At 37.1% G+C, this 14,737-nt stretch overlaps 1 protein-coding gene across 9 annotated transcripts in view; it reads left to right on the forward strand.

Moving 5' to 3' along the window:
- Positions 1-14,737, forward strand: part of CTNND2 (catenin delta 2) — a 913,511-nt gene that overhangs the window by 320,331 nt on the left and 578,443 nt on the right. The window lies entirely within an intron of this gene.

Raw genomic sequence — 14,737 nt, forward strand, 5'->3', positions numbered from 1 at the left:
GAGAAATAGAGTAAGCACAATTCATGGGGAAAATATCATGGAAATTTTGCATTGGAAGTACCGCAAAAGTAATTTAACCTCATCTTTTGCATTTTATCAGATGCCTTAGTGAATTTGCTCTATGCATATACACCTTCTCATATTGACTCAAAGAGTATTTTTTGAGGTCATATATTAAGTCACCCATCCGTTCATCCATTCATCATTTATTGAATGTACTATATGTTAGGTGAGAGGAAGGTGATACTGGAAAGTCATGGCCCCTGCAATCAAGATATTGTATGTTTTAAGAGAGAAGACAAGCATGTAATTAAGTGGATTCAATAAAGCATTGCTGTGCTATGGGAGTAGTGGTGAGTCCGAGAATGTACTAGTACAGAAGAGATGCTAATTAAATAAATCGGTGTTGAGATACAACACCATGAAACTGAAAGGCAAAAAGCATTTTTCCTAAACTTCAGCAACAGGGGAAGAGTAGGGAGGAGGAAATGGATATTTGGAGCAATGAGCACAGAGCCAGCACATGCAAAGTCCTTTGAGGAAATGCAAGTCATTGATCTTGGCAGAGCCTAGTGTTTTCGTACTTCTTTCACCCTTTGAACAGTGGAAGGCTGCCTTCTCCACTGTGGTGTAAACATAGGCAAGGACGTGGAGCATAACTTCTCACTATCATCATTACCCTCATTGGGTATATCTGAGTTTCACAATGGCTCTCTTAAAGTTAATGATCATTATTAGAAAGAAATACTTCAGTTGTAGTTTGAACTTGAACAGTACAGTGAATATAATTTTTCCAATGATTGGACATAAGAATTCCAATATTTCTAGGAAGGCAAGGAAAGCTAAAAAGAAACAGCATAAAATGGTAAGCTGTAGTCATTCCTCATTAAGGAAGTTTGTGCTTTTATTTTGGCGTATTGTTACTGATTCTATAGCCTCCATTAAAACAGTGAGAACAAATAATTCTACATTTTTGAGGCAATGGAGTTGTGAAGAGTTAGAGCTAGTCTCTGAGCTCTATTCCCATCTAATCTTTGAGGAAGCTACTTAACGTTTTTAAGGTTGATATGTCTCAGACAATAAAATGCCTTATTGGATCAATGTGAGGAATGAATAATTAATGCATGTAAAGCACTTAACAGAGTATGATACATGCTAAGTAAATACTTAAAATATTGAGTGCTGTTTTTATGTGTTACTATCATAAATAGAATGGTTACTCCCAAGCAGATATAGGCATAAAAATCACTAGTAGAAACTTTTCAAAATGTACATGTTAGGGCTTATTACGTATGAATTTTTATTCTGTAGCCTGAGTTATATACCAGGCATTTATAAAGTTCTAGGGGTCCCTGAGTGGCTCAGTTGGTAGATTAAGTGTCTGACTCTTGATTTCAGCTCAGGTTATGAGCTGGAGCCCCGTGTTGGGCTCTATGCTGAGTGTGGAACCTGCTTAAGATTCTCTCTCTCCCTCTCCCTCTGTCATCCCTTTCCCTCCCCCTGACACCCCTCCTCACCGCCCCCCACCCCCGGTCATGGGCACATGTTCACTCTCTCTTAAAAAAAAAGGGGGGCTGGATATTATCATGGTATAGTTAAGAGTCACCAAAATAATAGTATCACTAATTTTTTTTTATGAAACATAGTAGATTTTTACATTGTTTTAGCTACCAAGAACTATGGCCTTCTTTATTTCATGGAGCCCTGTCATTTAGATGAATTAAGTAAACTGCAGAAATATGCTTTACTTGGATAGCAAAGCATTTGGTGAAATAAAATGCCAGAACAAAGCAGACAGAATTCTATAGATTGAAAGAGTTGGTCAGAAAGAGGTGTTTCTTTATGTTTTTATTTTATTGAAACCATTCTGGAAAGGTACCTGTGATTCTGCTTCAGGGTGCTGATTCCTGTCATCTGCTGTCTTGCTAGGTGACCCAGAATGACACTGTGGTTGTTTAAAAACATTAGTCTGTCAGTTTTGTAAACTTCCGTGGACAGCTCTTTGCCATAGTTTTTGACTCATCAGTGAGGTCTATACAGCTTTACAGTTGACATTGATTTGTTCCATTCCATCCTGACATCATTGCTTTGTTCTTTCCAGATTTGTTGGACACTTTGCTATAGGCTTCCTATCATTACCCTGTCATTTGTGCCACCTTCCCTTCTATTTGGCTTCAGAAAGTGTTGCAGTGGGATGATATTAACATTGCCAGGAGTTTGTGGCTATGAAATCAACTCATTCATGTGAAATGGGAATTAAAAGTGATGTGGGGAAAAAAGGTCACCTAAGATTATCTGATGATACAAATTCTTGATGCATGCAGAGATAGGGGACAGTGGGAAGTGAAAACTCATCTACACATTAGAAAACTGGTCTTTTATCCTTCTTGAAAAAGAACTCCAGGCATGCCTGGGTGGCTCAGTGGTTAAGTGTCTGCCTTTGGCTCAGGGGTGATCCTGGAATCCCTGGATCAAGTCCCACATTGGGCTCCCTGAATGGAGCCTGCTTCTCCCTCTGCCTGTGTCCCTGCCTCTCTCTCTGTGTCTCTCATGAATAAATAAATAAAACCTTTAAAAAAAAAAAAAAAGAAAAAGAACTCCAGCCAGAGGACAGAGAAATACAGTCCTGGAAATTATTGTATCCTAGAGACTGAAGAGAGATAGCAGTGATCTTCCATTTCCTCAGTTTAGATAGAACGAGTATGATTGTGTTGGCATTGGTGCCTCTGAGAACCCAGTGCAGGATATGGTTATGCTTAGGGGAAAGTAGGAGGACCAACCTGTACAACTTATAATACTCTTGCTCAGGGCCTTCCACAGATGGTAGGTACAAAGGCCAGGGGCATTTTAGGCTCCCTCTTACTCTTGTTTGAACTCCTTTGCTCTGAGGTTTCTAATTTCTTTTAGAAAAGAACTGACACCTGAGTAAAGAAGGTAACTTTAATTTTTGTGTTAATATCTGCTCCCTTGCCAAAATGGCAATGAGACTTTTTTAAAGGGATAACCCTGTAGACCTAGAGAATGGGTAATTAAAGCATTGTATTTCAGCATGTTGGAGTGGCCATCAACTCAGAATTACTTCATGTACCATTGAAGAAGGCAACAGTACTTCTGATTAAACTATAACATACTATCAAATGTAAGTCATCCCTATTTAAGAGAGTAAACCTAGAGGCATTAAAGTGTGAAAAATCTTAGAACTCATCAGTCTTAGAACTGACAAAATATGGTACATGGACAAAGTGATAAATAACTTATATATAAGAAGATGAGTTCTAAGCAGCAGGAGAAGATAAAAAGTATAAGCTAATTTATAAGTAAAGTCTTGCAAAGGTTTGTAGGAGTGGGAACATGGAGCATCAAATATAGCTATACGAACAGGAGATTGTTTGTGAATTTGTTTAATATCAGTTGACATCAGAACCCCTGACCCTACCATACACAGCTAGACAGATTGCTTCCCCCAACACTGGCAAAGACTAGAGGTAATTACCTAGAGTTGATGAAGTTAGAGTCCTCTAACTCAGGGGCACAAGGAAGGGTATTAAAGTCGGTATTAAAAGTTACTTATTAATTTTGAGCCCTTCCACTTCACCTTGCCCCCAGCCTCCATGCCTACACAGTTTTCAGAACAGAGGTAGCCATGTGTTCATTTTTAGAGCTGGAGCTTGAGAGAGCCTTCTTTGGACGTTCTGCATGGACACCCCCACTGATTCTCCTGGAAGGGCAAAGCTAACCAGCTGTACTCACCAAGAGCCTGATCAGCTCTCTGAATTCCCACTCAAATAGAAGAAGTCCTGCTGGAGAACTTGATATGTTTAAAAGCCTATAACATGAATGACAGACTGTAAAGCAAACTGAAAATCATTTTAAAATAGGAACTATGCAAAGAGAAGAAAACATAACACATCATGGAGAGAGAAAAAGATGATTTCATATAAAATAATACTGGATTATAATTAATAGGAATACTCAGAGAACAAAAAAAGTAGGTCTTGGGAATTTAAAGTATAATAACATCAATGTACAAACCACTTTTTAGATACCTATATGATTAAATTGAGGAATCTTTCCAGAAAGTAAAAGTAAAACATAAAGAAAATGGGAAACTAGAAGAGAAATAGATTTAAAGAAGAAACCTAGACAACTGATACAGATTTTAACATCTGAAAAGTTTAAAAAAAAAAAACCAGCAACAAGAAAAATCTTTTAAAAAGGGAGAAAAGCATGAAAAATTTTTCAATAGAATTATAGAATTGCCTAGAACTGAACAATGTAAGTTCCTGGATTGAAAGGTCCCACTAAAGGTCCTGAAAATGTCTAAAAATAGACTTATATCAAGACCATATCAATAGTAATTTTAGAATGCTAGGGACCAAGAAAGGATACATTTTTTTCTGGGAAGAAGTGAAAGCAGATTTCACACACAAAAAATAATAAAAATTCAGAATGTTTCACACTTTTCAACAGCAACACTGGAAGGCAGGAGATAATGATGCACTAGCTCAAAACTCTAAGGGAAAATTATTTCCAACCTAGAATTCTCTACTTCTATAACAGCCTTAGAACTAAGTTTAAGAGTAGAATAAAAACCTATCAGATATCCAAGGTCTCAAGAAAAAGCCTCCCACTCTCTCTTTCTCTGGGAAGGCATTTTTTACCAGAAAGGAAATAAAGTAGGAAAATGAAGAAAGCAGTAGGTCTAGAAAGAGGGAACCCACCATTAGAGAAGGACAAAGGAAATCCCCATCATGGAGATGAAGAGTGGGTCCCAGGGAGAGCTGTGTAAACAGGCCAGATTGGAGCAGGTTGGAAGGCACCAGAAGAGATTTCTTCAATGGACTGAATTGCTTATAATCTTTCCTGTGTTTGGTTTATTGAAAGAAGTTTATATCAAGGGAATTTTTTGTTTGAATTCATGTTAAGTACATAGGCAGCCAAACAAACAAGAGTAACAGAAAAGACAAGCCGTTCATTTAGAGAAAACAAAATGTTGTATATTGATGTTAAAGAAGTCGTGGTCTGAAGCATGTACCTTGTGATATGGTTCTACTGAACATGGAAGTTTAGCTGTATGGGGAACGAGAGGAAGATGGGAGAAGTGTCCATGCATGCTAGCAGATGGGGAAGTGGAGTGAAGCCCTCATCTTCCACTATGGGAAGTCAATTGATGTTGCCTCTAACTGAAAATTTAAGAAATAATAATATTAGAAAGTTAATGGAGATATGGATGTACAAATCAGAAAAAGGAGTTAAAAGTGCTTGCCTCTGAAGAAGAGAAAATGAGAAGGTAGGATTGCTGCTGTTTTTCAAATAAACTTGACAAGTATTTTGCCTATTTCAGTCTGTATATGTACAGATTGATTTAAAAACAGCAATGACAATTATTTTCACTTATCCAGCTAGGAATATAGATGGCAATTAGATTCTCTTTCTTTTAAATTTTTTTTAAATTTTTATTTATTTGTGATAGTCACAGAGAGAGAGAGAGAGAGGCAGAGACACAGGCAGAGGGAGAAGCAGGCTCCATGCACCGGGAGCCCGACGTGGGATTCAATCCTGGGTCTCCAGGATCGCGCCCTGGGCCAAAGGCAGGCGCTAAACCGCTGCGCCACCCAGGGATCCCCTAGATTCTCTTTCTATATATAATTTTTAATTTATGCATTATATAAAGCATAAATATATATTGTATATGTAATTATATATAACATTTATTATATATAAACATGTATAATTATATAGAATACATAAAGAAATATATATTTTTATATATGATTTTATAATTTTATAAAATCAGAGAGGCACTTATAAAATCAGAGAGGAACTGATAAGGAAAAAAAAGCAAAGGAAAGAAAATTTAAACTGAAGAAGCATCATCTAGATAAAACCTTTAACAGCTCTTTCAAGTAAGGATTGCACATTTTTATTACAATTGATGAGCCTACTGAATTCTAAAAATAACACAATGGTGAAGATATTTCATAGAACTGCTGATTTTTTTTGAAGTTCTATGGAGGTTTTCTCACATTTACTTGGGATCATGAAATACCTTCTTTGAAAAAAATTATTTTGTGATAAACAGTTTGGCCATTTCATTCCGGGAAGCTTGATACCAGGATCTTGGGTCATTTATTCATCAACATTTACCTAGTTCCAATTATATATCAGGTATTTTGCTCATAGATAAAATTATGACCTAGGACCTAGTCCCTTCCTTAAGGAATTCACAGTCTAGGAGGAACACAAATCCTTGAAGAGCTAATTGTAATAAAATACATAAAGTACGAAAACAAAAGAAAACAAAAGTAGAAACTGATTTTCACTGGATCGCAAGTAATAGCATTGTACATACTTGAGAAATGCAGATTAGAGCAACTGGCCACTAATGAAAGGTAGACCTTTTGCTCATTAGTAGGCTTTCCATTCTCATCTAGGTCGACCTAGCAGGCCTTCTTTGAAGCTTCCTTTAGAAAAACTCTGGAGCTTTCACTACCATGGTCAAACCTTTCAAATCCCATCACGTTTCTTCTACTCGCCTTCATGCCTACCACCATTCTGTTGCATACACATGACTCACATGATGAGTTTGCATACACAGGACCGCTATTGTGTGTCTGGGTGGGTGCTGGTCCTCACTATTTTTTACTTCAACAGGAGAGGAGGTTGACCAAGAATTCTCGATGCCTGAGCATGTGTGGTCTACACAGTCTCAGGATATGTTCTGGGTCCATGTTCCCACTTCTTGTGGCTGGCATGGTAAATTTGAATCTTAAGTCATTGGATTATAGCAATCAGGTTTCCTCTGTAGAAAATGTCTTCCACTGCCTAGAAGCTCATCCATCTTCTCTATTCTCCACATCTGTCCCATCTCTTTTCCATCTTCTAGTATTAGTAAAATTAAGGCAAACTCATGTTTACTGAATTCACTATTCAGTCTAAATTTTTCCACTTCCTTAAACCCAGCTTGTATAGTCTCAACTGATGCTATGGCACGATGTTAAGTAAATTATTTATTGATGAAATTAATGAAACTATGAGTATGTGTTTTCTGATTTCAGTTTTTACACTAACTTAGCTAAGACCCCTCAAGAGGCTTTATATACCTTTATCCTTTTTTTTTTTTTATAATTTTTATTTATTTATGACAGTCATCAGAGAGAGAGAGACAGGCAGAGACATAGGCAGAGGGAGAAGCAGGCTCCATGCACCGGAAGCCTGATGTGGGATTCGATCCTGGGTCTCCAGGATCATGCCCTGGGCCAAAGGCAGGCGCCAAACCGCTGCGCTACCCAGGGATCCCTACCTTTATCCTTTTGAAAATACTTAATAAACTTCATTTAGTTAAGTTTAATTAATTATTAATTATTAATTTAGGCTTATTAGGAAAAAGTTATAAAAGTATATGTTAATTTTTCTTACAATCCTAATATATTATGTGACTCAACCATGTGCTATTCTAGGAGTTAATATCCTTTAGATCTGGCTCTTAGTAAATTTTATTGAACTTTGGTATCATATATCTGCTACTTTTATAAAACTTTATCCCTAAAACAAGATAATTTACACATAATGGGAAGGTAATAGGTTTTCTAACACTGCTTTTTCTTTAAACTTCTGTTACCAAAAGAGGTCTCCTTTAATCCATACCCTATTGTTAATTCCCATGAAATCCCAATTTCTCTGGACAGTTTCTGAATACCATTTTTGGGTACAATTTTATTTAAGCATAATTGATATAAAAAGGTGCCTGTATTTAACATACATAATTTGATGAGTTTGAACATATGCATACACCCACGGTACTATCACCAAATTGAAGGTGATAAACATATCCATCACTTCCAAAAGTTTGTGTCCCTTTTACTTATTTATTCATTTTTTTTTTAGTGATAAGAACACTTACCATGAAATATACCATCTTAACAAATTTTTAGGTGCCCAACACTGAATTGTTAACTTTAGGCACCATGTTGCGTAGCAGACTGCTGGAACTTGTTCATATTGTATAACTGAAACACTATACCCATTGAACAATAGTTTTGTAATTGTACTTGATTGTTTATGATAGTGACAAGATTGTGTTCATTTTGAATGAACATGAACCTTTCTTAAATCGCCTCTGGTCTGCTGCTAAGTGTCAGTGTTGTTCTGGGTGTGGTGAAAGCACGGACTCTGGAAGACTAGAAAGCCATAAAAATGCGGATATAAAATAATGAAAATGTATGTCCTGGGTTTGCTTCCTCATTAAGGAACCATTTGCTGTATATCCATTAGGTATCATTTTTCTCTGTTTCTTTTCTAAGGAATGTACCCCAGGTGGTGTGGACATGTGCATTTTTTATTTGTTTCATTCAGTTTTCCCTTGGCTTATCTGCATTGTCTGTTGCTCCTTCTCTGATCTGGAATGCCTTTCTCTGTCTTTTTTTTTTCTCTCTCTAGCCTCTTAACTATCTATAATAAAGTGCTAAATTATAATACATGACATTCAATGCTAAAAACAAAACAAAACAAAAAAACAAAAAACACCAAACCACCTAGTATCTCCTTAGCTGGTTTATCTTCACTTCTGCATTCATCTGGTGTTTTGGTTAATCTAGCAATCAAGGACTTCATCTGCTTTCTGTTCAAGAGTTTCAAATGCTTGGCTCATGTTTTTGAAACTGGGAAACATAATAGTAGGAGACTGGTACAACAATTTTTCAGGGCTTGGAATGTTTGCAAATAAGTTTAGTTCTGGTGTGGCACAGTCAGAGACATTGAACAACAACTCCCTATTTCACCTTACTTCCTAGCCTCTGGCAACAACCACCATTCTGTTTTCTTCTTGTATAAGTTTGACTCTTGCACACACCTCATATAAATGGAGCCACGTGCTTTATGTTTATAACTGACTTCTTTGGCTTAGTAACTGACTTCTTGAACTTAGTATAATGTCTTCCATATCCATCCATGTTGTTGCAAATGGTGTAAATTTCTTCTTTTGTATCTACCATATTTTCTTTGTCTAGCTGTCTGTTGTACATTTAAGTGGTTTGCATGTGTTAGCAGTGAATAGTGCTGCAAAAACGGCGCATGGGTGACTCAGTTGGTTAAGTTTTCAACTCTTAATTTTCAGGTCATGGTCTCAGGGTTGTGGGATCGATTCCTGCATCAGGCTCCATCCTGGGTGTGGAGTCTGTTTGGGGTTCTCTCTCTCTCTCTGTACCCCCGCCACCTCTTCCTTTAAAAAAAAAAAAAAAAAGATAGTGCTGCAATCAATGTAAGAGTGCAAATATCTCTTCTGGATCCTGATTTTAGTTCATTTGGATATATACCCAGGAATGGGATTGCAAGATCATATGGTAGTTCTATTTTTAATAGTTTAAGGAACCTCCATACTGTTTGACATAGTGGCTGCACTATACATTCATACCAACAGCACATAAGCATTTGATTTCTCTATATCCTTGCCAATACTTGTTATCTTTTATTTTCTTAATAAAAGAAAACTTCACACCTGCCATTCTAACAGGTATGAAGTGATACCTCATTTTGGTTTTGATTTGCACTTCCTTGGTTAGTGATATTATGCACCTTTTTATATACTTGTTGGCCATTTGTATGTCTTGCTTGGAGAAATGTCAATTCAAGTACTTTGCCTTTTTTTTCTTTTTTTTTTCTTTTTATTTATTTATTCATGAGACATGAGAGGGAGAGAGAGAGAGAGAGAGAGAGAGAGGCAGAAGGAGAAGCAGGCTTCATGCAGGGAGCCCGACATGGGACTCGATCCCAGGTCTCCAAGATCAGGCCCTGGGCTGAAGGTGGCGTTAAACCACTGAGCCACTGGGGCTGCCCCTGCCATTTGTTTCCTACTGAGTTATATGCACTCCTTATGTATTTTGGAAATTAACCCTTTTAAATATTTTCTCCCATTCTGTTGGTTACCTTTCCATTCTGTTGACTGTTTTCTCTGCTAAAAGGAAAGGAAGCTTTTTACTTTGATGTAGTTCTGCTTGTCTGTTTTTGCTTTTGTTTGCTACTTTTGGTGTCATCACAGTTTAGAGCCTGATTTACATCACTACTTCTGCAGTGAAACTGCCCAGGAGAAGGCCATGCTAATGGTCTTTGTCCCACCATTATTCTTCTATTTATTTATTTATTTTGGCTTCTTTTGTTCTGTCTACACTCCATATCCAAGACCTTCAAAGATCTTTCTTCACTCTTATTTTTTTATTTTAAAAGATTTATTTGTTTATTTGAGAAAGAGAGAACACATGCGGAGAGGCAGAAGGAGAGGGAGAGAGTGTCAAGGAGAATCCACACTGAGTATGGAGCCTGATGTGGGACTCAGTCTCATGACCCCAAGATCATGACCAGAGCTGAAACCAAGAGTTAGATTCCTAACCAACTGTGCCACCCAGGTGCCTCTTTCTTCACTCTTCTTATCTTTCCTTAACCTTACCTTCGCTGAATTGATTTAATACCACAAATTCACTTTCAACAAGTATTACAAATTTTGCTAAATATATCCACATGCTTTTATTTTTCCAATTGATTTCTTGTGTACCCACCTGGCCTTACTCTCAATATTTTTCTCATAAATGCTCTTCTACCTCAAAGTCTCTAAGAAACCAAGAGAGAATTATTCAATCCTGAGAGGTCTGTCATCCTAATGGCAAACTGAGTTAGAACTGGAGAATATCATCTTTCCAACCACACCACAGTTTAAGTATCCCCCATGGAGTGGAAGTTCATTCATTATTGTGATGAATGCCCTAGATGATACCATGGATGCCATTAGGCCATAGGAGTCTCTGAGTTTGACAACAGTTGCAGCTCTTCTAGTTCCCAATTCTAATATCAGTTTCCAATTCCAGGCATAAAATCCACACTAGACCCAACTAATGTCCTGAGAGTTCCCAACCCCAGTGATATGCTGTGGTGAGAACAGCCCTCCTGAGAAATGACTGTAATGTGAGCAAAAGGCAGAGGACATTTCAGAACTTGGTCTCTAGAGTTCAAAGAAATAAAAAAAATATTTAAATAATGATTCTTAATATGAATATGAATGAAATTCATAGTTTATAGTTGTATCACATGACCTCTATATTAATGGACTGCTATGGCCTCAAACAAAATAATTGAAAATACAGGAAAGATTTACTCCATCTAATATTAATTAGCTTCTTCAGTGTTACCCTTTCTCTATGTCCAGATCTTTTGAATGTCATCCTTTTTCTCATTCTCTTTGCTGCTTTTGAAGGAAGAATTTCTTCTTGGCCAAGGCTAAGCTTTTTACCTTAATTAACATTTTTTTAAACTAAGAAAAACAACAACAACAACAAAAGAACCTAGGAGACAGCAGTGTTATGATGTATACACAAGGTAATACGTGTAAAGCACTTAGCTCCCTGCAGACACATATATTTAACAGATATTTATTGAACACCTACTATGTACTAGGACTGCTGTAGACACTAGATACATTGGCGATACGGCAGGAAAAATTTCTGCCTTATATACGGTCCTAGAAATTAGGCACTCAATAGTAAGTGCTCAATAAAAAAAAGTTTCCAATTTTATTTTTGTTTTGTATTGTGATATTAATAAAGCAGGATTTTAGATGAAGACGAGAAACTTCCTTGCTCCTTGGGGACCTTGACATTTACTATGTATTCCTTAGCACAGCACAGGGGAAGATTCACTTAATTACTTTCTTGGTTCATATACAGGATGACAAAGAAAACATATATTGAATGGACATTTTAAAAAGTCAACATATTGATACCCATTTCCTTAATAAAGAAATGTCAGTTCAGTTTAAAAGTCATCATGTGAATAAAACAGACGAGTAACCCAGAAGTAGCTCTTTGTGAACAGTGAACAAACAACATAGAAGAAAACATGTAAAAGCAAAAGTATTTGCCTGGTTAGTAGTAGTTCATTTAATATGAGTTTTTAAATATGGCAGAAAATATGCTTTTACAAATCAGTCACAGAGGAAAATTGTTAATTCTTAAAAACCTTCCCATTTTCAGCTAAGATAGAGTAACAGAGACTGGCATTACCTTCCCATCTGAAACAACAAACACACAGACAATATGAAGCTTTTGAGAGTCTGAACTTTAAGCAGTGAACAAAGGTGGTTCCTAAGAGACACAAAGGGCAAAGAAGATGAGCCTATAATTTCCTCAGTTACAACAGCATAGAAAAGGGACCTGCAGAGTCCAGGGGACCCCTGAATTGGGGAGACAGTCCAGGAAGAATTTGTGGGGCAAAATAGAAGGTCAATCACTACTCAGAAGGAGAACCCCCTCAAGATCTATAGAGGGTCCTCTTCTGCTACTGAGTTCAGACCTGAGCAGCCTGTTTATATAAGGAAACCATCAGGGGGCAGGGAAAGAACCATCTGAAAGGATGGGAGGAAATAGTACCTGGTGCTCAACCAGGGCTAGGAATATGTGCCGACACCTACCAGCCAAACTGGGAAACTCATAATCCATTGGATGTTGAGTACTTAAAAGAATCCATTTAGGTAAAGTAGAGTAATTAGCCCTGGACTAAATGCTCTTCTGTCTTCTCTAACAAATCTGAAATGCAAGACTCAAGTATATTAAATTGCATCCGGGTAACTGTGTCCCAGAACAGAGCTTAAAGTATCTATAGGAATATATGCCCAGAGCACAAGAAGGTAAAATTCAAAATGTTAAAAAAAAAAAATGTTTTGTGTTCAACCAAAGATCATCATACATGAAGATGAGCAGAAATAGGACCTGCAATGAAAAGAAAAATCAGTCAATTGAAACATATGCGAGAATTAGCTAATCATGGCAACAGTTTCTATATGTGTATTCCCCATGTTCTTTTTTTTTATTCCCCATGTTCATAAAGTTAGAGACATGGAAGATATTAAAGAGACCCAAGTGAAACTTCTATGGGTGTTTAATTCATCAATGTCTGAGATAAAAATATACTCAGCAAGGTTATGGATAGATTAGACATTGCAGAGGAAAAGAATGATTACACCAATGGACACTATTCAAATGAAACAATGAGTGAGAAAAAGGTTTTTAAAAAGAAAAAAGAATCTATGAAGTGTGGGGCAGTTCCAAGTGGCCTAATATACATGTAATTGTAATCACTGAAGGAGGGATGTTAGTGGGGAAAGAGGAAAAAATTGTATTTTCCAGATTTAATGGAAACTAAATCCATAGACCAAGAAGCCTACTGAACCCCAAGTGTAAGAAACATTGAACCCCAAGTGTAAGAAACATGAGGAGAACTATAGCAAGGAATGTTATAATCAAGCTGTTCAGCGCCAGAGATAAAGAGAAAATCTTAAAAGGAGGCAGAGAAAAAAGACACTGTATAGACAAAGAAACAAATACATGAACACCATAGCTTTTTGTCAGAAACAATGCAAACGAGAGGACAAAATGTCTTTTGAAAATAAGGGCAAAATAGTGTTGTTAGTCTGTAAAGCTGAGAGAATTCATCACCAAAAAACGTTAAAGGAAGTCTCTCAGACAGAAGAATGATGCCAGATGGAAATACAGATGCACACAAAGTGATACGCAGCACTGGAAATTGTGACTCTATGTTTGGAAGGCAACCACATGAGAAAGTGTCTCCTGTCACCAGGCTCCATGACTCTGATATGGAGGAAACATACAGTGAGGCCATGACCGTAAGCAAGCACACCCATGGGCAGTGTCTGTCCTAGCAGAAGCCTAAGGTTTGTGAATCCTGATTCAGTCTGTGCCTTATCTCATCGTATTGGGCTACTTAGAATGGGCGCAAATATGCAACTAATTAAAAATACTTCAGGTACTTACACGCAACGAATTTCCATCTACCTATGGGGAATTCCATATGATCTTTAAATATGTTTTTAAGGTGATACCAATACAGAGGTATAGCTTGGTTTTTCTGTTACACAGATTTGAGATAAAATATAAAGCCTGGAAATGAAAATCTTCTAGAACTTGCATATTTTTTGTGGAAAGGAACTGCCAAAAACAACAATAACAACAACAGCAACAACCAAAAAACAGTAGAACATGCTGGGAGAAGAAGTGATTAGGTGCACAAAATGCATTTGGGCAGAGGTCTTGGTATTTGTTCCTTACAAATAATCTTTGCTTCCCTTCAGAATATGTAAGAATAAAGATGTGAGCTCCCACAACATGCTTCCTGAGTTTTAGAACTCGAAAGGAAAAAGTTGAGCTTTCATTTGTAAAGTATTTCTTTTTTTGAAAAACATTTCCTTTATTTATTTGAGAGACAGAGAGAGAAAAAGAGAGAGAGAGTTCTTGTGTAGGAGCTGGGGTAGGAGTAGAGGGAGAGAACTCCACCCCAGGACCCCAGGATCATGGCCTGAGCCAAAGGCAGACATTTAACTGACTGAGCCACCCAGGCACCCCTTGTAAAATGTTTCTTACTTAGTTCCCCCAAAATAATGTTAACAGAAAAGAAATCTGCTCTTATGGAAAAGAGCAAGGAAATGTTTAATATATGTGGATGACACACCAGATTCTACTTTTTAAAGGTATCACTCAAGAGTGTCTCAGGCTAGCAAATAAAATAAACTCATCTTTTCTGGGAAGACAGATCTCTGCAATGTTGGGAGTTTTAATTCTCCAACACTGACCTGTATTTTCAGTATTTTCCACCATTTTTGTTTTCCCATACCCAAAATGTAAGTGTGCCGTTAATTCATTTTTTAAAGAGATTAAATGTGACAGTGTAACAACTTCTG

This window comes from Canis lupus, chromosome 34 (genome assembly GCF_011100685.1).
Source record: "Canis lupus familiaris isolate Mischka breed German Shepherd chromosome 34, alternate assembly UU_Cfam_GSD_1.0, whole genome shotgun sequence".
In the NCBI taxonomy this organism is placed as follows: Eukaryota; Metazoa; Chordata; class Mammalia; order Carnivora; family Canidae; genus Canis; species Canis lupus.